Source organism: Ursus americanus, chromosome 3 (genome assembly GCF_024610735.1).
Source record: "Ursus americanus isolate L20-20 chromosome 3, mUrsAme1.1.p, whole genome shotgun sequence".
NCBI lineage: Eukaryota > Metazoa > Chordata > Mammalia > Carnivora > Ursidae > Ursus > Ursus americanus.
The window spans coordinates 31,705,269-31,728,727 of NC_142129.1; the positions used below are offsets into that span (position 1 = coordinate 31,705,269).

Below are 23,459 nucleotides of genomic sequence, written 5' to 3' on the forward strand. Positions count from 1 at the left end.
CTGCAGCACTCTTTAATCAAGATCCTTTGTTTTTACCTGCTCCAAATCCATCACCATAACCACTTCTTCTGGTAATGCACCCTGATTTTTCTTGGGAAACAATTCCCTTTCTTCTCAGACCAGTGGAGCTGGCAGAGCTGACTCCCTCCCCAGCTTCGACAGCTGGCCTGTGATTTAGTTCAGGCCAATCAGGGCCAAACACACTCAATTCCAGGGCTATGTTTCAGGTTCAAACAGTAATGCACCCCACAACCATGGCTGCTGAGAGAACAGATTGTAAGCCTGGAGCTGCTGCAGCTAGCTTACTATCAAGGAGCAAGCCTGCCTCAGAATGGAGTCAAACAAACAAACAAAAAGCATATAGAGAGAACAAGAGTAAGCCTTAATGATAAGGGTTGAACACTTAGATTCGGCACTACCTAAAGAACCCTGAGCTCACATGAGTAAATAAATTCCCCTTTGGCTTTAACTGGGTAAGTCAAATTTCTGTTTCTTGTGATTAGAAATTCCAACTCATACAACTTCTACTACACCATGCCATATACGATCAAATTTTTTAAAAAGAAAGCCTATCTAAAACCTGTCAAAGACATTCTCTAATATAATGCAGTTATCTTTTCCTTTTCCGTGGTATGCTTTGATATACTGATATAAAGTCTTAGAAAATTGTACTTTGTTCTGCCTTCATTTTGAAGGAAACAGTATGATTAGTTACAGGTCCTAGGCCAATTGGAGTGCAGAGAACAGGACCCAGCGTCTGTTCATCCACACCAAGGAATTGAAACAGTTGCAAATCTGAGCCAGAGAATATTTTAAGAAACCTTCACAAATCTTCCCACAGAACATTCTAGTTTCTAAGAAAGCTAACAAAAAAGGTGCAATCTAAGGATTGTATGGTCTTTCATAGACTGCACACAATTGTTTTTTTAATATGGCAATGATATTATGAAATTTTTTTAGAAAAAAAATAGACAATTCAGTCTTGATTCTAGCAGATCCACTCAAAATTCATTCTAATTATTGACAATATAGGCGAGAATTTTTTAGCTCTATTGGTAATACTATGGTGCTATTTCTGGCTGTGGGCAGGATGGACCAGATGGCCATGTAGGCAAAGTCATAATGGTCTGGATTGGAGAGCAAAACAGTGACTCATTCAGGTTCTTCTCCTTGGGGCAAAAGATAGGATTTGATGCTGACTGAGGTCTACCAGAGTCAAATTTTAGAGGCATAGAGGTAGGACTGGCCTGGGACCATCAAGATTTCAAGTGAAGTGTTCTGTATTTCTAACATGCTTGGCTACTATATTATCCTACAACCTCTGAGAATATCTGGAGGCTTGGAAAGGGTCAGTACAAATGAAGGTCCGTGAGCTGAAGCTTCATCAGTTAGCTCTATGTGATTTCCTTTGGCAGGTTCCTAAGCCGAGGCCCGAGAACTGGCCATTTATCTAAATTTGAGAGTCTCTACGGGGAGGTCAGAGAGGAAGGGAGAGGAAGAAGATCCAGCTATCAAGGCTTGCACTGTGAAGGAAGTTAAGGGCTGAACATGGACATGAGGCAGCCAATATATTTCAGTGGTCTACAGACAAGTCATTTTGAGACACTGAACAAGTAATTCCATCACATTTTATAGGTGAGAACAGGGAAACCTAAAGGTAGGCTGTCAGCCCAAAGTCACAGGTGACATAGCAGTCACAAGCAGACTTCAGAGGTGGTTGAATATTATGCAAACTTACAACAACCATGGGTCAATGAATTCTCCATGTCTTAGAGGTTTCCTTGCTAAGGCAGCATGGAAAGTGCGTGGCCATGTTTATCCACCTGGCACTTACCTAATGAGAATGATGGTCGTAAGCACTGTGTGGAAAACAGATTTTGAGATGGGTTGCCAAATTCTGGTCCTAAAGGATTATTGGATCAAAGATGCAATTGCTTCTTGAAATGGAGCTCTGAATGGCCTCTGTGTGCAGACCCACACAGTGAGTTGTACATGAAAAATGTGAGAACCTTAAATCAAAGGAAAGGCATCTTACCTCCCCAACCATCAGAGAATAAAATAAAGTGAAAAGGAAAAGCTTCAAGTTAGATACATGGAGAATTAAAAAAAGATTTTCATATGGGTTAGAGAATGATCTCACATGGAGGTTTCCACCATACCTGAGAGAGAAGACTAAACCTCCCTCAGAGCCCATTCATTATCTGCCCTGAGGTACTACCCATTTATATCTTCCTTTTCTTTATGATATTAAGTTTCCAGCCTCTTGTCGGACGCTAACACAACACCGCCCCACAACACCCCCCCCTTTTTTTTCCCAAGGGGCAACAACCCAACTTGCTGTCTGGGAGGAAAAATATAATTCAATAATCCTAAAAGTAAATACTGTTGATACAAAGGGATTATTAAATAAAATCCACTCTGTGTTCTGTTGACCTTGACAAAGTTTCCTAAAGGAGGTCTTTTCCTCTGAAGAAAAGGAGCCTTGATAAACCAACGGTAGCAATATAACAGGCAGAAATTGGAGCTGAAATCTTTGTTCTGTGTTTACCTCTAAATGGAGAACAAAATGTTGACCTTCAGAAAGTATGTAAAATCGCTAATAATGAAACATCAAAGCATTGGTTATTTGAGTAAACATCTGAAGAATCTCTTGGAGGGGCTTACCATATTAGACAAAGATTCTGTGATTTTTATTTCATTCATGACTATTTCTTGATACCTCTGAATGACTCTGGAGTCTGGAGTGAAGCAGTCAAGTGTGAAGGATCTTAAAGTTCTCTTGACTGGAGTCCACTGTGTACCATTAACAATGAAGATAATGAGTCTAGGGATGTCTAGTTGATGGACTGTATTAAGCTTCATCCAAAGAACTTAGCAGTAGTACTGAATAACTTCCATACTGTAGAGTAAGTACATTTCCCAGAAAGAGTGGCCATTTTTAATTCATAAGATGGAGGCCCTAGTACACAATGTTACACTTCTTTTATTTTCTAGTAGTTCTTACCCCAAGTTGTTTAAAGGCAAAAGAGAAACTCATAATAGGTTTATCACAGAGAGGTGAAAACCTCATTCAGATAATTCCATATATTATGAACAGTGGGAGTCTCAACCTAATGGAAACCATTAAAAGGATCCAAGTGAAGAAATGCCATAGAATGAATGTTTGTCTCTCCCTGAAATTCTTAGGTTGAAACCTAATCCCCACTGTGATGATATTAGGAGGTAGGGCCTTTGGGAGATGAGGGAAATGATTAGGTCAGGAGTGGGCTGATGAATGGGCTTAGCTCATGAATGGGCTTAGTGCCCTTATAAGAGACCCCAGAGTACTCCTTTGCCCCTTCTGCCATGGGAGGACACAGAAAAAGAAAGTTGCTGATGAACCAGGAAGCAGGCACTCACCAGACACTGATCCTGTTGGTGAACAAACTAAGACAAGAATCAACATTGAGGATTAGCTTGTTTACTGGTTAAGGTAGATTAGATAACTACCTCCCTCCCTCTCTAAAGCCAGACCTTGACTATGATTTTCAGACTCATTGGCAGGTGAGAAAGCTAAGACCCTACACCAACACTACTAGGTACCAAGCATCTGTCATTTCCTCCCAGAGGTTATCACAGTCTTGTAGAGGGACACACTCTAGTGCAGTAAGATTTTGTGCAAATGTGCAAAACTTGCAAATGTACAAAAAGTACAAAATGCAGTAGCATCAGTTATACTTGAGAAATAGGGGAGAGGTCCCCAAAAACTTCTGGAGTATATGAACAACATAATTTATCCAGCTGTGCTTGAAACTGAGCATATGAGACAGTAGATTTAAAGAGGGACTCTGCAGCTATTAGCAATCTAGGCAAGATGTGGTCACCATCCAGCCCAGATCAAGGCCCTGAATAGGAAGACTAAGAACAGGGAGAAAAAGGGTTGGTGCCCAGTACCATATTAGACACTAAAGACGACAAACTTGTCACAGTTATTATGGCCACTCCACGAGTCCCAACCTAAAGCTACTTCTACAAAGCCCCCTCCACCCTCCTACCCCATCACCCACTCAGGTGCTCTGTACGTCTTCAGAAGTCCCATAGACTTTATTTGTGCCTCTCGTATACTGCCTATCATCATCAGCCTTGTGTCCCAGGTATTGCTGTTATTAAGTTACACATTCCTTGGTGGCAGAAACCCATATTTAGCTCTCTCTCTCTGTGCTTTATACATAGTAAGTGCTCAATAAATCCATATATATTTTGCATTTAATTAAATGAGGACTAACTTACTAATAAGAATTACAAAACTGAATAGCCTTGGAAGCCGGGGTGCCTGTAAGAGGAAAGGGATCAGTTGTACAATCTACGGTCTTTATTCTTACTATTTCCCTCTGGAGAAAAACATAAAACCCTGCCTCGGTTGCGCCACTACACATCACAGTCCGGTCCAGTGTCCAGTCTCAACGAGACCTCGAGAGGCACAAAATCTTTTTATTTCCTTTCATTTTCTGTACTTCAAAAACTTCATCGTGCAAGTACCTTCCCAAATGCTGTTCTTTCCTCTTTTCTCATTCTAGCCAGACTAAAATATTATGCTTCTTACTCCAAGGATAAATGAGACCACCAGCTGGGAATTCCCTTATGCTCCTATTCTTATTTCTTGACATCCAAATATCCAAAGCATTATAGCAAAGCTTTCCCATGAAAATGCACCACCCAGGTTCCCTGATGTGCGAGCATAAGTGCTGATGACTCCGGCTGCTGCCCTCCGGGTCCACCCCTGCATTTGTTTTGAGGCCAGGTTTCCCTTGTGCTACCCCCAGCCAGTGACTGAGCGTGGAAGGGATGCTGACAGGCCCTGTCCTCGAGACATGGGACTTCTTCAGCTGTAGGCCTTGGCATTTCATGGGCCCCATCAGAACTTCCTTGGAACTCAGTTCTGAGTTATAGCTGAGATGCTTCCTACCTAATCCTCCCTGTGTCCCTTTTCTTCATAGCTGTCGACCTCCACTGAGGTCTGAAGGTTCTCCACACTTTCTCTTGCTCCCTCTTCCTCATCTTTCCACAATAAACCTCTTACACATCTAAACGCATCTTGGTGTCTGCTTCCCGCAGAACCTAAACTAAGATACTTCTACCACAGATGAGGTTTTCCGTCACCTCTGTGATTATCCCAGGACCTACCTCCTTCAGAGACCTACTGGGCACCCTGCATCTTCCCTCACTGTAGTTCTTTCCCTGAAGCCTGCATGTGAGCTCAAAAAGCCCCCACTAAAAAAATAAAAAGGATCACCTTCTAGCAAATGACAGCTCTTCCCATGTCTTCTCATCCAGCCTTTTCCTTTCCTCCTTTATTCTTTAATCAACTAAAATGTGCTCACATTAATGAAACTGCTATTCCTAAATCACCAGTGATTTTCTAATTCCCAGAACCAACAGTTTTTAAGCTTGAAATGAATACATTTCTATGCTGTATGTGGCACCATTGATTATGCTTCCCTCACCCTCCTTCTTCATGAAGACTTTCTCCTTCCATGGCCCCCACGACATCAAGTTTAGTTTTCTTTCTACTCTCTGCTCGAAGCCTCTCCGCCTCCTTCGCCGGCCCCTCTATCTGTTCACCTCCAAAGTCCCAGCACAATGCTCCTCTCTTCGCACTTGCTCTTCTGCTCAATGCATTTTCCTCAGAGAATCTCATTCATTTCTATGATTTTAACAACATATATGCTGATGTTTACCAAAAATATGTATCTGTATGGTGCGCTGGATTTACCTAGACCTAGCTGACTGTGAAATGGATGTCAGATAATTGTCTCCAATTTGACATGTCCAGATCACAACCTATTCCTTCTCCTCTCCCTTCATGAGCTCGTATCCTTAGTTCCTTATCTCAGTCTTCAGAAGCATAAAGACAAAACCTGCCAGTCACCCTATTTCTTCTAAGTAGAGACTGCACGGATGGTGGTTTCTACCATAAAATGCTGAGCTTACGTCTCTGCATCTCAATGTTGGGTGATAGTCTAGAGTGTCTCTGATAGATAGGAAAACCAGAAAGAGAAGGACAAAAGACAAGCAGAAAAATAAAGTAGGGCATAATAAGACTTAAGAAGGACTACCTATTTACTTCTCTGCCTTTAGACAGATACGGAAATAGTATTGTTATCCCCAATTTACAGATGGATAGCTTCGAACCAGATTGATGAACTAAAGGTCAGCTAACAAGTCTGCTACAAAAGGGAAACTAAGACCCAGGATTCTGGTTTATTAGTGCAGAGCACCTCACGCTACATGACGATGGCTCAACGGTGACCGAGTGAATGTAAGGGAGGCCAGGTCTTTCAGCAAAGGCTGCCCCACCATCATGGGACAGAGACATCTTTGAGAGAAAGCTCCCTCTCCCTCCATGCGTCTCTGAGCACAGGGCTAATCTCATATACTGTCTGGCAGACAGTGCGGCATCAGTAAAAAGAGATCAAAGGGCAATTTACTCTCCTCTGCTTGTCACCTGAAAGGAATAAATCCTTCTTGGATGACAACCCAAGTCGGAGAAGCCATTTGGGGCAGTCATTCTCCTAAAATCTATGAACATCTGCGGACATCATTTCATCATTGGCTGCAAAGAAATCCTGATACTGGGAAGGAGATCTGGGTACCCTAAATCTGACACAACAAATCTCAGAGAATTACATGCTATCTGACCAAACATGATAATGATTTCACTGAGGCGTTGGAGAGCATGCTGATGTTATTACCATTCAGTTTTTAAAAGTCTACCAAATCACTTGTAGAGTGGGCTCTTAGCAGAATCTAGAATTAGGACTTTTTAAAAAAACATCATTTTGGTCAGCCAGGCAGAAGAGCACACTAAATTCACTGATCCTTAGCAAAAGAACTTTCCAAACTTTTCTTTTTCTTTCTTTCCTTTCCTTTCTTCTTTCTTTCCTTTTTTCTTTCTTCTTTCTTTCCTTCCTCTTTCCTTTTTTCTTTCTATCTCCCCTTCCTTCCTTCCTTCTTCCCTTCCTTTTCTTTCCTTCTTTCTTCCCTTCCTTGTCTTTCTTTCCTTCCTTCCTTCCTTCCTTCCTTTCTTCCTTCCTTCCTTCGATTTCATTTTTGAGAGAGTGAGAGAACAAGGGAGCACTAGCAGGGGGAGTCTCGATCCCAGGACCCTGGGATCATGACCTGAGCGGAAGGCAGACCGTTAACTGACTGAGCCACCCAAGTGCCCCCCCAACCTTTTCTTTACATAGTGGATAATATCATGTTCTGACTTTCTACAACAAAGGCCCTGTGAACATTGCATCTGACTTAATCAACACCATAATCTTAGGGGGTACTACTTTTTTGCATTTGATGAAAATGAAGATCATGTAGCTTATATTTGTTTTCCAAACCCACACATAACTTAATATACCAGGAACAGGCGAGGCTGGAATTATAATTGAAGTATTTTTTTTTAAACATCTTATTTATTTGACAGAGAGAGACAGCCAGCAAGAGAAGGAACACAAGCAGGGGGAGAGGGAGAAGCAGGCTCCCAGCGGAGGAGCCTGATGCGGGGCTCGATCCCAGATCGCCAGGATCACGCCCTGAGCCAAAGGCAGACGCTCAGAGACTGAGCCATCCAGGTGCCTCATAATCGAAGTATTTCTAACTTCAAAGTTCTGCTCTTTCACTATGTTCCAAGATAGGCTGTAAAAAGTTAATAATCCTTTTGTTGATGATGATTTAATTTTAGCTAGATACCACCACGCTGTGATAGAATGCTTCACTTCTCGCCTACTCACATAAGCATACAAAGTGCAACTGACATGGAAACTACTTTCCTTACTTAACCAGCCCAAACATTTACCTTGCTCTGCTGTGTAGACAAATGTGTATCTTCACATTAAGACATTTTGGCTAGATGGGGCTTGGGGCTGAGGACACTATAGTACTGTAGAATTAGTTACCATCCTCTCCAAATTCATCCCTATATAACCACTATTATCTCTTCCTAGAATCTTCCTTTGCTTATACAAACCTACTCAAATATAGACAGATAAATAGATAAATTGATTTTTTAGGGATGCAACCTTTTTTTCAGCTTTATTGAGAAATAATTTATGTAAAATGAACTGCATTCATTTCACGTAAAATTCCGCAAGTTTTGACAGTTATATACATCCATGAAACTACCACTACAATTAAGATACAAAACATTTCCATCACCATACACTGAGTATTTAAAGATCATTTTGTATTTTACAAATTATTACACCTTCTATTTACATATTATTTCTGTAGGCCAATCTACTACTCAAAAATGTATTGTGGATATTTTCCTAAGTTAACAAATATAGATTCAACATTCTCTTTAATAGCTACGAAGTCCCTCTTATATATGTATCATAATCTATTCATCCATGTCCCTATTAATGGTTTTATTCAGAATGTTTGTTTTTATATGTTATTTTTGCCACTATAATCAATGCCACAGTAAAATCTTTATACTCTTTACTTAAGTATCGGTAATTTTGTTTCTGTGCGATAGATTCCTAGAAATTATTTTGCTGTGTGAAAAGACATTTTGAAATTATGAGTTCTATGGGGTACCTGGGTGGCTTTTTCGGTAAAGCATGCGACTCTTGATCTCAGGGTCGTGCATTCAAGCCCCACGTTGGACATGGAGCCTACTTAAAAAAAATAAATTATGAGTTCTAACACTTTGAGGAGGGACATCCTTGAATGAAAGGAAGGTTATCTTAGAAAAGTGGTCAGTCCCTCTTAACTGAAGAATGCTGCACCTTACAATGCAGTGGGAGCCCACACCACAAACAGTGACGCTGTAGGCACAGGTGGAGTTTTCTGCTCTTTGTAGGCAGCCACAGAGCTTCTGTTCCTTCTGGTGTTCTGAGGAAGGGCAGAAAACCAGGACAGGGTCCACAGAGGCTCACCTGAAGCTGCCCCGCCTGCCTCTTTTCCCTCGTTCCCTACAACTACCTGCTGACTTTCTAGGCTGGAATCTTCTGGGTTCCAGCTATCCTTCTTTCTTTCCTCCAACACATCAAATTCAGGGCTTTCCAATTTCTGTTCCCTCTATCCTCCCCCAGATCTAACAAGGCTGACCATTTCAGACCATTTGTGTTTGAGCTAAAATGTCACTTTCTCGGGCATGCCTTCCTTCTCTGGCTACTGGCTACTAATGTAATTACCTTCCTTCACACCCCTCCTTTCCATTATGCTCTTTGCCTTACAGCACTTCTTACTATCTACCACTGGCCAAGCTGCAAAATCCCATCCTACCCTATGTGGAAATAGGGTTTTTGCAGATGTAATCACATTACATTGAAAATAAAAATGGGCCCTAAGCCAGTGACTGGTGTCCTTATAAGAGGAAATACCAACACAGAGAAACCCAAAGGAGAATGCCATGTAATGACAGAGGCAGAGATCGGAGAGATGCATGTATGAGCCAGGGAATGCCATGGATTGCTGGCACCGACCAAAAACTAGGAAGAAGTAAGGAGGATCCTCCCCTAGAGCCTTCAGAGAGAGCACTGCCTTATCAAGAGCACGCTTTTAGATTTCTAGAACTTTCAGAACTGTGAGAGAGGAACTTTCTGTTGTTTTAATTTACTCAGTTTGTGGTATGTTGTTACAGCATCCCGAGGAAACATAACACACCACTTCTCTATTTTTTTAAAAAAAATGCTGTCAGTCAAAAGATACGATGGTGTCAATATTGAAAATATGATGAAAAGAGTTCAATGGTGATCTCTGAACGTTCTTCCACTTTAAATATCAGAGATTCTATAAGCAACAAGGTTGTTTAAGGTGAGGAACTAACCATGATCTGGCCTGGCCTATTAGACATTTGCTTAAAGACATTAGAAGTCTGATTCCCATGCCAGAGAATAAGGGCTCAGTTCAACAACAGGTAAGGTGAACAAAGATACACTGCCATTACCTTTACTGACAGGAAGCCGAGAACATAGAATTAGCTGATTCATATGAATATATCCTGAGACAGCCTCTAGGAAAGCCAGAATTTACGTATGCATAACATGTCACACACCCAGACAGGTAAAACACTCTTTAAACCACAGCATATGTAAGGTATGATGCTTACGTGGCCTACACTTCTCGGGTAACACAGTGCTAACTGAAATGATCAGTTGAGGTTGTATACATATATATTACTAACAAAACCTCAAGGAGTTCCTTAACCCAAGAAATTCAGAAATAACAAGAATTGAGAATAACTAAACCTACCTCATGGGAAAATAATTTTATACATGTAGAGAAAAATACTCCCTCCCACCTCTGCCCACATCCTCCCTCTGCCCCAGTAAGCATGTGAGGCTTAATAACTTGGGATGGAGAAGGCTGAGTCTCAGGAAAGAGCTGGCATAATGTTGAGGTCTCGTGGGATACTCCACGATATTTTGTGATACTGCAGAAGGATGAGAGAAAACAACAACTCCTTATGCATTCTAGGGGCAAAGCAAGTGGCCTTCCTGGGAATTTCTACTTAAGCATGGGAAGGAGGAAAAAATGGAAAAGGCCACACGCAGTCTACCTTGTGGAAGGAGCTGCTGATTCTATTGTGTTTCATGATACGAAATTACTCTTTTTATTAGGCAAAATGGTCAATACCAGAAATTTCGTAAGGTTCAACTTCATGCATTCTGCCTAGACTTGAGAGAGGACTTTCTTCTCTGCTCCTTTTGGTGAGAGGAATAACATTCACATTGAGTCCAAAGTGAGGATTTTCCAGTGTCTATAACACTATTAAATAAGTCCCCTGATGTAGAGTGTGTGTGTGTGTGGGGGGGGTAATCTTTTTACCATTCCATGCCAAATTAGCAAAGTTCAATGATCCTTACTTTTAGAAATGAAAATGTTTAAATCAAATCTAACTTAAAACTGCACCAAAAAGAATAAAATACCTACTAATAAACTTAACCAAGGAGGTAAAAGACCCATACTCTGAAAACTGTAAAACACTGATGAAAGAAACTGAAGATGACACAGATAAATGGAAAGTTATTCCATTCACATGGATTGGAAGAATTAATATTATTAAAATTCCCATACTACCCAAAGCAATCAACACATTCAATGCAATCCCTATCAAAATACCAATAGCATTTTTCACAGAACTAGAACAAATAATACTAAAATCTCTATGGAACCACAAAAGACCCTGAATGGCCAAAATAATCTTGAGAAAAAAGAACAAAGCTTGAGGTATCACAATCCCAGATTCCAAGACATACTATAAAGCTGTAGTTATCAAAACAGTTCGGTATTGCCACAAAAACAGACACACTGATTGATGGAAGTGAGAGCCCAAAAATGAACCCATGCTTATTTGGTGAATTAGATTAATTTGGTCAATTAATCTATAACAAAGGAAGCAAGAATCTACAATGAGAAAAAGACAGTCTCTTCATAAATAGTGCTGGAAAAACTGGACAGCTACATGCAAAAGAATAAAACTGGACCACTTTGTTACCACATACACAAAAAATAAACTCAAAATGGATTAAAGACCTAAATGTGAGACCTGAAACCATAAAACTCCTAGAAAACATAGACAGTAATTTCTTTGACATCAGCCTTAGCAACATATTTCTTTTCAGATATGTCTCCTCAGTCAAGAGAAACAAAAGGAAAATTAAACTATTGGGACTACACCAAAATGAAAAACTTTTATTCAGTGAAGGAAACCATCAACAAAACAAAGAGGCAATCCATTAAATGGGAAAAAATATTTGAAAATGATGTATCTGATAAGGGGTTAATATCCAAAGTATATAAAAAATTCATACAACATGACACCAACAAAACAACCCAATTTAAAATGGGCAGAGCACCCAAATAGACATTTCTCTACATAAGACATAGAGATGACCAAGGGACATTTGAAATGATGTTCAACATCACTAATGATCAAGGAAATGCAAATCAAAACTACAATGAGATAGTATCTCACACCTGTCCGATTTGCTAGAATCCAAATGACAAAAAAATAACAAGTGTTGGTAAAGATGCGGAGAAAAAGGAATCTTCATGCACTGTTGGTGGGAACATAAACTGGTACAGCCAATGTGGAAAACAGTACGGAGTTTCCACAAAAAATTAAAAACAGAAATACCATATGATCTAGTAATTCCACCACTGGGTATTTACTCAAAGAAAACAAAAACACTAATTTCAAAAGATAATTGCACCCCTGTGTTTCTTGCATTGCTTACAGTAGTCAAGATATAGAGAAAACAGGCAACCAAGTGTCTATTGATAAGATGAATGGATAAAAAACAATGTGGTATGTGTGTGAATGTGTGAATGTGTGTGTGTGTATATGTATGAATAACCACTTAAATATAAATATATATACATTATACATGTATATAGGTTAGGTTTCTCCAAAACCTAACCCTGATTTACACCCACAACTCAACCCTCCAGAGAGGTCTCCACTGTGGTAGCAGATAAGACCCACCAAGCTCCTGGACCCTAACACTAACCCTACATTGGTTTCTGGCACTACCAAAGCTCTAAGCACTGGTCTGAAAAACCAAGAGATTTTGGACAGCTGACCAACACCAGGAGTCAACCAACATAACAGAAGGAAATTGTGCCCTTAGAAGACCAGAATGGGGCTAGGATGGAGGTGCCAGAATGAGAACTTCAGGCAGCTCACACAATCAGCACCGCTTTGAACACAAACCCTAAGCCTGAAGCTCACCCTATCCGTGGCCCTCAACTCAGACCGCCAGGGAGTTTCCACAGTGCCTCCAAGATCCAGGGCGGTAATCCTAACCCTAGTCATGGCTCTAGCACCATCCAGGCCTAAAACCTAGTTCTGAAAAACAAGGGATTTGGGATGCGTTACCAACATCAGAAAACTCAACCAGCAACACAGAAGGAAATGATGCCATTTGGAAGACTGGAATTGGGTTATCTAAATGGAAACCTAAACCGACTCACACATTCAGTGCCTCCCTGAACACAAACCCTAAGCCTGAACCTCACACTAACCCTCACCCTCAACTCAGCCCTGAAGGGAGGTCCCACACTGGGAGCAGATAAGACCCTCAAGCTCCTGGGCCCTAACACTAACACTAATCTTGGTTCTGGCACTACACCACCCTAAAGCCTGTGTTCAAAAAATCGGCGGGGGCACCTGGGTGGCACAGCGGTTGAGCGTCTGCCTTCGGCTCAGGGCGTGATCCCAGAGTTATGGGATCGAGCCCCACATCAGGCTCCTCCGCTATGAGCCTGCTTCTTCCTCTCCCACTCCCCCTGCTTGTGTTCCCTCTCTCGCTGGCTGTCTCTATCTCTATCGAATAAATAAATAAAATCTTTAAAAAAAAAAATCAGCGAATTTGGGACACCTGAATAGGACTATTTTTCAACCATCAAAAAGAATGCCATCTTGTCATTCGAGAGAACATGGATGTGCCTACAGGTTATTAAGCTAAGTGAAATACATCAGAGAAAAACAAATACCATATGATTTCACTTCTACATGGAATCTAAGAAACAAAACCAACGAACAAACTGAAGAGAAATAGACCCGTAAATAGGAGCTGATGTTTGCTAGAGGGGAGGGACCAGGCACAATGGGTGAAGGGAGTGGCAGATGCAGGCTTTCAATTACGGAATGAATAAGTCATGGGTATAACAGGTGTAGGGAAGTCAATGGTATTGTACTAGCATTGCAGAGTGACAGAGGGTAGCTACACTCGAAGTAAGCAAAGCATTATGTATGGAGTTGTTGAACTACTATGTTGTAGCCTTGAATCTAATGTAACAATGTAATAATTATGTTACTTTATAGTGTGTCAACTATACTTCAATTAAAAATAAACAAAAAAATAAATCACTCAAACCTAGGTGGTATTTCTTTATATTTTTAAAATCTAACTTCCATATCACTTTGTTTTAAATATAAATTGTCTGCTACTGTATGAATTAAAATGACCCTTTGGTTTTAAAAGCACAAGAAAAGAGATTATTTTCTTTCATGTCTTTTCCAACCTAAGGCAAGCCTGAAGAGGTCTCTGCCCAGCAGGGGCTGCATTCCAAAGATAGCAGCGTGCCTAGGGAGAGCTGATCTTCTCAGGCATGCTGTTAGCCATGCTAACCTAATGCAGTCACACTGACCACAACTGTTCATCAGGGGAGATAAAACTGGTCACTGAAGTTAAGATATGGTTGGCATAGCTGTTTTTATTATTTTTGTCTTCATAGAAAAAATCCTGAAATCAATAACTCATTTGTCTTTGAGGGAGAAAGGAGGCAACTTTCTGGACTCTGGGAGAATATACTCTCAACAGCACTAGATGGAAATCATCCAAGAAATACCTAGAGGAGAGTTATTTCACATTTATTAATAACATTCGACCAACCCCTCAGCGTGGTATCAGTCAGTGCCTGAGGCACCACTACTTTACAGGGCTACTCTCAACAAAATCCCTTCCATTAGGAGAGATTTTACGCAGGCCGACCTACCTTCTCTCTGCTACTGTTCCAGAGGCAAAGATCTCACAGGATCCGGAGTAAGAATGTTTCCAGAAGATCCAACACACATTCCTTTGGGGCCTCTTGTGTTTGCCATGGGTTTTTATAACCTAGACAGCAAGAGCCATGAAAAGAAAGTTTGGTGGGAGCTGACAAGATAATTTAATAGAACTTCTTCCAACAAACAGGATGTCTGTTCAAATGAAATGAAAAGAACCAAGCCCTCTGAAGACCAAATGAATAATAGTGTAAAAGGCAAGGTTAGAAGATAGCCAAAAACATTTAAAAAAAAAATGCTGAGAAGATAAACATAACACCAGACAGTTGTGTTGATCTGTCTTCTTTCATAAGGGCAGTGTCTCTATTTGTTCCAATTAAAATATTGTTCCAGCCCTTTCCAACTCTAAAGAGCAAAGTAAAATGCAACCAGCATGCTGTATATGCCTTTCCTGGAGGCTACTACATATTTATATGGGAACTGTATTCAAGATTTGTAGAGAGCATGTTAATGACATACTGGCCTTTTTCACCCTAAAGGATAGAACACTGTAATAAAAGGCTTGGCATTTATAAACAATCCTCCAAAACAAATGAAAATACAAATGAAAGCCCTAAATGCCCTTTTGATTGAAATGAGTTCTCATTCCCTTTTTAAAAAGAGTTTAGCTTTCCCACAGGATAAATGTATTTCTTATAAATTACATTGATCTTCACATGAGAAAGGTTCTACAAAAATTAGAAATAACCCTTGATGCCAATGGAATTTAACAGAATAGCGATCATGTCTGTTCTCAACAGATTTGTCTCTAAAAATTATAAGATGCTTATGACATATTTATATTATCAAGTCGCTAAACCATTTCGCTGTCAGTGAACTGAAAACTCTTTGAAATAAATTTTCTTTCCTAGCTTCGGTTAGCTTTGGTAGGTGCTACTGGTTAATTGACTTACAGAGTTAACGGTATCAGGTTGAATTTCAACCACATGTTGCATTGCTCCAAAGCCAAAGAGCATTCAAAGGTCCTTTCCATTTTCTCTAATTCTTCAGTCAGAAACCGGGCAGACCTACAATCATGAAAGTGATTGATTACATTAAGAGGGAGGTGGATTTGACTTAGAATGACTAAAAAAACAACACAAGTTCATGTCACCCATTCACCTTAGTGATTGAAGAACACCATTTAGACTACCTTCTTAGACTTTGTGTTTTTTGTGTTTTTTTTTTTAATAGAATTTAAAAAATTGACTGGGTCAGAGTCAACACTCAAAATACTGAAGACCCTGTTGGAGGTAGTTAAAAATTTACTTCTGCACAAAGGCATGAGCCAGAAAAACCTTTGGGGTTGCCTGGAACTCTTTTGTATGTGCAGTTGTAGAATCTTCACGACTAGAGTGTGGGCGACTGATGTTTAAACTGTCTACATTCTAAGAAATGAAAATCCTGGAATACCTTTCACTTAGTCAACTTCAATCACTTAGGAGATATAAACAGAACCAAGTGGAACTCTGGAACGCAGTGGTAAAGTTATAAAGCAGAGTCTATTTGAACAGCTGGAATGGAATTTATTTAGCCTTAGAACCATACAGGAGAAACTTTCTGCATTCTGTCACTAAGTCAGGGGGCTGTATGTGAGCACTCGTAGACAGATGGGAAAATTTGTGACTCATGGACGGACCAGAGGGAGGCATCAGAAATCAGTTTGAGGAACTGAGAACACTGCCTCACATAATCCACTAATATGTGACCAGCTATAGAAGAGTCTCTGAAGCTTCCAGTTGCTGCCAGAACAGGAACCCCTTGAAGGGTAGTGATTCGAGCAAACTCATTTCTGCCTATTGTCATGGGCCACGAGAAACATCCAAATCTCTTATACTAGTCCCAGTTAATTGAAGGATTAAGGCCCGTTTGGAAATGGGATCGTATCCACTCCTAAGAAAATGCACATATGGACAGACCCACATTCAGGCATATAATTCCAGGGGGTGGGGAGGTTCATGGATCCCCAAGGCCACACAGATTAAAAATCCCTTATGCTAGAGAAGCTGACCATCAAAGCAGTGAATTGTTGGGACCCATTTCTAGTTGGGTAGCCCCACAGTCAGAAGCTGAAAGCTGACTCCATCACTCTGTTGTGCGAAGCAAAGAGAAAACACATTACTTCCCTGCCCTTTGATTGTAGGTGAAAGTAAGTTGTGCATCATCGTCGTCGTCTCAGCTCTGACACCCTAAGACCAAGAGCAACTGTAAAGCTGTTGAGAAATTTCCCATTCTACCCCACGTTCTCACATATATTGACAAAAAAATCCCATCACTAAGGTGATGTGTATAGAACTTCTTGTGACCTTCAAGAGCCAAACTAATATAACTGCCAAGTTATGAGATGGGATGTCCCACTGGGGTTACTCAACAGCCTGCTAGAAAGCTGGCTTCTCTCCTCCCCTCTTCCCTGTAAGTTCACAACAAAGATGGGACCACCCCACATGCCAGCCCTTATCCTAGCTACTGACTGACTTTATTGCAGACATCTGTTGTTTGCCTCTTATTGTGGGCATGGAAGTAGGTAGTTTCTGGGTACTTGAACTCTGAAATGAGTAATCTGGTAACTTGGAAAACAAGCGCTCATAAAGGTTGCCTAATAAAAGGCTGTGAGGGTGGGGAATTGAATCTCAATTAGAACTTGGACAGATTCCTAGAATTTTCTAACTGTCCTTCAGTACACAGTGTTTTTGAGAAGAGTATTAGCCAAGATGAGTCACAACCAAAGTTTCACAGGTCACAGAAAATAGAAGCACCACAGAGATTCATAAAGATCAGGTCTAAAGAGCACTCAGGACACCACCACTTCCATTCCAACAACACACACATGTATTCATACACACCCTCACTTCCACTGCACAGGCTCATAACCGGATATGTAAGATTAAGATGGAACCAGTTTTACTTAAGATTTAGATCAATGTTCAAACCAAAAAGGAGACTCAAAGAGTCTTTAAAGAGAAAGTCTTGAAGAAAATGGATAATAACTTCTCTAGAATGAATTATCTGAAGGCTGGGGATTAGACAAGATTTGCTCATTTTTCATTTCTGGAATTGATAATCTTGAAGAAAATTTCAAGAAAGGGTTAAGGAAAGGCAAAGCAGTTTTATTAGCTAGATTATGAAAAATATTTTCTATTTTTTTACATAGGTTCTCTGAAAAGCAATGTTGGATAATGTATAGCTGCACAGGTAGAAAACGGAATTATCTGGAGTTTTTGTTCACCAATACCCATAAAAGCAGCGGTAACAGTAACAAGCAGCCCACCACTTCATCCCCCGAGCTCTCATTCCCTGGGACTCCACAAACCACCCCCCCACCCCCCCACCCCCCGCCGCCAATCTGATCCCATCTCTCAGATCTCCCAAACTCCCTCAAATCCTCCTATTGTTACCCTTTGGAGTCACAGCCCTCACATCCTGGCCAACTGTTTCTTTCATCACATTGTTTTAACGAAAAGCTTGCTCCTTCTGAGCATAGTTTTTTTTCTGGGGCCCTTCCAAGTGAAATGTTTTCTTTTCCACACATCTTGTACCACCAGACCTGGAGGTAGAGGATGAGGTCCTCTTTGACACTCATCGTCCCATCCACACATTGTACCTCCCTCCTCCGCATATGCCCTTCACTGGAGTTCCAACATCAGACTTACTACCACATCATTCTATGGTATATATTTCTTCTGGGTTACTCTCCCTCATTTGTTGAAAATTTTATCTCCAGGTTTACCATTACCCTCATCTGGTATCATTTTTGGTGACTTTAATATCAAAGTAAATTATTCCTGATACCCTGGTATCTCTGTCTAGCAACGTCTTCCTCCACCTTACTCCAGCTACATACTCCCATGCAGTACCTTGGCTTTACCATTACCAGTCTTTGCATCTCACCCATATTTCAAGCATTCTATTCTCCAACCAACTCCTTCTCTGTGGTATCCCAACTACAAAAACACTGAGACCCCACAAAATTCACAGTCCTTTGATCCACTTACCTTTTCAATATACCTTGCCCCTCTGTGTCCTAATTTCTCTTCCTCACTTAATTTGCATTACCTGATTCCAAAATGTAATTTTTCGCTTTGTATTCTTCTCAACTCCCTCACGCTTTCTTTCGTCCCAATATAACTGCTTGGCATAACCCCAAACCTAGTTAAATCTAGTTCTCCACCTATTGCATGACTACATATGTGTAGCTGAAGATGGTTAAAAAACACACAATCATCTTTACCAGTCTCCCTTAAAATTCATGAACGCCACTGTAAATGGATCCTTTTATGATAACTGCCTATCTTTATTCTTTTCTCTAGTCCATCCATTCCCACATCTTACTCCAAAGCCATGTACCAAACAGAACCAAGATATTAGAAGGTACTACTTTCTTCTGGGCAGGACCTGTGGCAACCAGAACCTCTAAGCCAGTGGCCCCCTGACGCAATAAACTTGTCCAGGCCTCCAAATGCCCTTCCAATTGCCAAGTGTGCCACCCAAATATTTTATCTTTTTTAAAAAAATGTGTCTCAGGCTCTTGTCCTGTTTTGTTTTTAAGATTTTATTTATTTGACAGAGAGAGACAGCGAGAGAGGGAACACAAGCTCTCTCAACCAGCTTCTCCTTCAGTCTTAATCTCAGTAAATAACAATTTCATCCTTAAAGCTTCTCAGACCAAAAACCTTAGCACCATCCTTGAGTCTTCTCATCCTGTATCTTGTTTATCATCCAATTTTGTTGCTTCTATCTCAAGATACACACGTGCAGAATCCAACCACTTCTCAGCTACGCCATGGTTTCCACTTTGGTCTGAGAAGCTGGTCTCTCACTAGGACTACTGCAAGATATTCCTAACTGGTCTCTGCATTTACTTTCTATGTCTTTCAGCTTAGTCTCACCATAGCGGCAGAGTGACCCTGTAGAACACACTCCAATCACTTCAAAACATTCCAATGGTTTCCCTTATCACTTGGAGTAAAAGCGAGTGTTCCTCTAGAAGCCCACCCATATCATCTGCCCCCAACCCTCCACTTCTCTTTATCCCTAGGATTCTGTTTTCCTCTCTAATCTGGACACCGTGCCTCTGCCTGTACCTCCAATGTACTGACCGTGATTCTCCCTTTGCTTTTGTTCTTCCAACTGTAGCAAATACTCTCCTTCAGCTACCCACATAACTTACTTCTTCACTTCATTCAGGTCTCTGCTAAATTGTCACCTTACTGGGAAGGCCTGGCTGGCTCAGTCATTAAGCGTCTGCCTTCGGCTCAGGTCATGATCCCAGGGTCCATTGGGCTCCCCGCTCAGCAGGGAACCTGCTTCTCCCTCTGCCGCTCTCCCCGCTTGTGCTTTCCTTCTCTCTGTGTGTCAAGTAAATAAATCTTAAAAAAAAAAAAAAAAAATTGTCACCTTACTGATGAGGGCTTTTCTGACTACGGAATGTAAAATTATCCCTCTAAATTTCTGCTTTATTTTTCTCCTTAATTACCATCTGCTATATTACAAAGTTTAATCACGTATTTTCTGTGTCTGCCCACTAGAATGTAAGCACCATGAGACTGAAAACTTTGCCTTTTTGTTTGCTGCTGTATCCCTATTACCTAGAACACATAAGATGGTGCTCAATCTGTTCAGTATCTGGTTAAGAATTTTCAACTGATGTTACCAACAATTTTTTAATAAATGCCTCTAACATACCCTCAGGTGGGGTAGGTGGGTGGTTCAGTCACTTACGCGTCTGACTCTTGATTTTGGCTCAGGTCATGATCTCAGGGTCACGAGACTGAGCCAAACGTGGTATCCCAACTACAAAAACATTGAGACCCCACAAAATTCATAGTCCTCTGAACCACCTACCTTTTCAATATACCTCGCCCACTCTGTGTCCTAATTTCTCTCCTTCACTTAATTAAATTACCTGATTCCAAAATGTAATTTTTCCCCTTTGTATTCTCAACTCCCTCACCCTTTCTCTCTTCCCAATGTAATTGCTGGACATGGAGCCCGCTTAAGATTCTCTCTCTCCCTCTCTCCTCCCCACCCCCCCTCTCTCAAATAAATAAATAAATAAAACCAATTTTTTAAAAAAATTACCCGCAGGTGCCAGGCACCACTCTACTGATCTTACCCTTGGTTGATAAGCCTCAGTCTCTCTGGCCAAACTGCTGCTGTGCTCCACTGGTTTCCTGAACATCACAGCTCTTTTGGCGACTTGGAAAGTCCAACCTACATGGTCAATGATTCTTAGCTGGCTGCACATTAGAATTACCTGGAGAGCATTTTAAGCTATCAATAACCTAACGTCATCTCCTAAGATTCACTTTAATTGATTTGACCTGGGGCCTCGTCTCCATGCTTTCTCAAGCTCTCCCGGTTTTCACAAGGACTGCTCTGATGATTATCACTACCTTAGTTCAGGCTGCATAACAAAATACCACCGACTGGGCGGCCGAAACTACAGAATTACTTCTCACATTTCTGGAGGGTGGAAGTCTAAGGTCAAGGTGCCGGTGGTTCCGGTATCTGGAGAGAGCTCGCTTGCTGGTCCACACCAACCTTCGACCCAGCGTATCTTCACGGAAAAAGGACCAGGGAGCATTCTGGGATCTCTTATGAGGGCGCTAATTTCATTGGGAAGGCTCCACCCTCATGACCTAATTTCCTCCTACAGGCTCCACCTCTTGATAGCCTCTCGTTGGTATTAGGGCTTTAACATCTGAATTTGGGGTGGGGGAAACACAAATGTTCAGTGCAGAGGAATCACTTTGACTTCAAAAGGATAGTCTAGGTCAGTGGCTTTTTAAAACTTGAATGTGAATAGTAATCACCTGGAGGGTTTGTTTAAACAGTTTCCTGGGCAAATCCGAATGATTCTAACTCAGTAGGTTGGGGGAGGGAGGCATGAGTTTCTATTTCGAAGCTCGTAGGGAATGTTAAGATGCTGCAAGTCCCGGAACCACTAGTCTAGTTCTTTCAGATTGATTAATATTTCTGTGGAGTAACTTCACTACCTTACCAGGGACTGAGTTGAGGAGTTCTTAGTGGGACAGCATTTTCTGAACCTCCTCCTAGAACTCCCACAGCTGAGGCTCTTTCACTCTCCCTTTCCCCAAAATAAGTCTCCTCCCCAGCAGTGAGGACACAGCTGATTTTCCTTTTTTGGAAAGCCTGACTCTGAATTGTGTTGATTTAGTATTTAAAGTATTTATACAAGTATTTATTAAATGCCCATGATGCACAAGGCACCCTGCTGGGCACTGGCGAATTCAAATGGGTTGCCATAGCAAAGTTAACTGCCTGCCCCAAGGTGTTTTTCTGAACTCCTTCCAAAGATTGGCAGTTAGCCTATGGGATTATTCCAGAGTGGTCCTAGTGGGAATGCAGATTAGGCTTCTGTGGGAAGCTGGGTGTGCCCTCACAGACCCTAGCAGCTAGCAGCAGTTTGTCCAAAAGCTCGATCTTTAAGAGACAGAAAATAGGAACTATCTTCCCTAAACAGATCCTAAAGGATAGCAGATGGAAACACTGTTATGCAAATATTTTCCAGCTGGTGGTAAGGATTTCTCATCTCCTTTCCTTGCTGAATAAATGTTCTAGGCCAACCTTCCCCAAAACACAGAGTGTAAATAGCACATGGAAATAAACCCAAATATACCAGGAAACATTGCATATGATATGTCACTCTTACAAAGTCAAACATGCACCTTTGCATATTATAGGTTCTGAGGTTACTACAAGTAGTAACCTATAACAGCCAACTAAACAGACTGAGAAACTACTGATACAGGTTAATCCCTTGTTATTACATCTTTATAGACTTTGGAATATGTTAAAAGGAAGCACTCAGACATTAGCAAAGACTATAAAAAATCGGTGACAGAGCCACAATCCTGAATCTTGGTTGTGCTGGAAAACATGAGCTTGAGCGTGCTGTGAGATTCTGTTTTTCTGAGATTTTCTGCAGTTTAAGACTGGGGGAGGGCAGAGAAGAGCTAGTAAGCTCTCTAAAGATGAAAGCATAACTATAACTAGGAAATGATTCTCTGACTCTCTGTGTGGCAAACTCAGATGACTTTCCTCTGATTAGAAATGAATCTAAATTTTCCAGTGGCTCAAAATTCAGGAGTGAGATGTGATTTCTGGAAAGACCTACAACCTCTCTGAGCCTCACAATAAAAGAACCTCCTTAGATTTTATGGGAAACAAAAGGAGAACTATATGTCAAATGTAACTAGCACATAGTTTAAAAAAAAAAAAAAAAAAAGAACTGATTCAAAGAGTTACCCAGGAGGTGAAAGATCAAAAAAAATTGGAAACCACAGGGATCAGTATTAAGCTGGAGGACAACTTCCAGCATACAAAAGTGAGGAACTCTTTGGACCTGCTCCCCAGTGAAAAAAAACCATTACTGGTAAAAATTATCAAACAACCATTTAAACTCTCTGGAAATTGTCCTAATGGCACACAGCAAATGAAGAAGCATTTATTCAAAAAATTCTTAACTCTTCGTAGAACAACATAGTCTATGGCACGTTAGCCATAATCTACTCCCTCTTCCCTCCTCTAGCTGTGACAGAAACTCTACTCCAGCTGTTGTGGCCAAGAAGGTGGGGTTCCCTCTTCCCAAAGGTCACAGTCAGACCACAGTGTCTTCCTAGGGGTACAGGCCAACAACATTTCTCATTCCCCCATCCCACAGCTCTGTGTTGCAAAGGCTACCTCCAGATGAGTGCGACAGGGGGGTCAGGGGCTCCCTTCCTCCACCGAGTCCCCATTGTAGGGCAGAGGATCATCCCAGGTACAGCAGGCCAAGAATACTATCCTCACTCCAGCTCATTCATAGCATGGAAGTTCTATGCCAGGAGATGCAAGCTTAGAAGACAAGAGTCTACGACCCCTACCCAACACTTTGTATAAAGCTAGGGTGTAGCTCCAAGAGAAATAGAAA

At 41.1% G+C, this 23,459-nt stretch overlaps 1 long non-coding RNA gene across 2 annotated transcripts in view; it reads right to left on the reverse strand.

Moving 5' to 3' along the window:
- Positions 1-20,961, reverse strand: part of LOC123789029 (uncharacterized) — a 64,563-nt gene extending 43,602 nt beyond the window's left edge. For both annotated transcript variants that reach the window (XR_015723889.1, XR_015723890.1), the window contains exons 1-3: positions 20,640-20,961; positions 15,442-15,555; positions 14,482-14,600 (exon numbers count right to left, since the gene is read on the reverse strand). This is a non-coding gene — a long non-coding RNA (uncharacterized LOC123789029). The remainder of the gene's footprint in view (positions 1-14,481; positions 14,601-15,441; positions 15,556-20,639) is intronic.
- Positions 20,962-23,459: the final 2,498 nt, after the last annotated feature.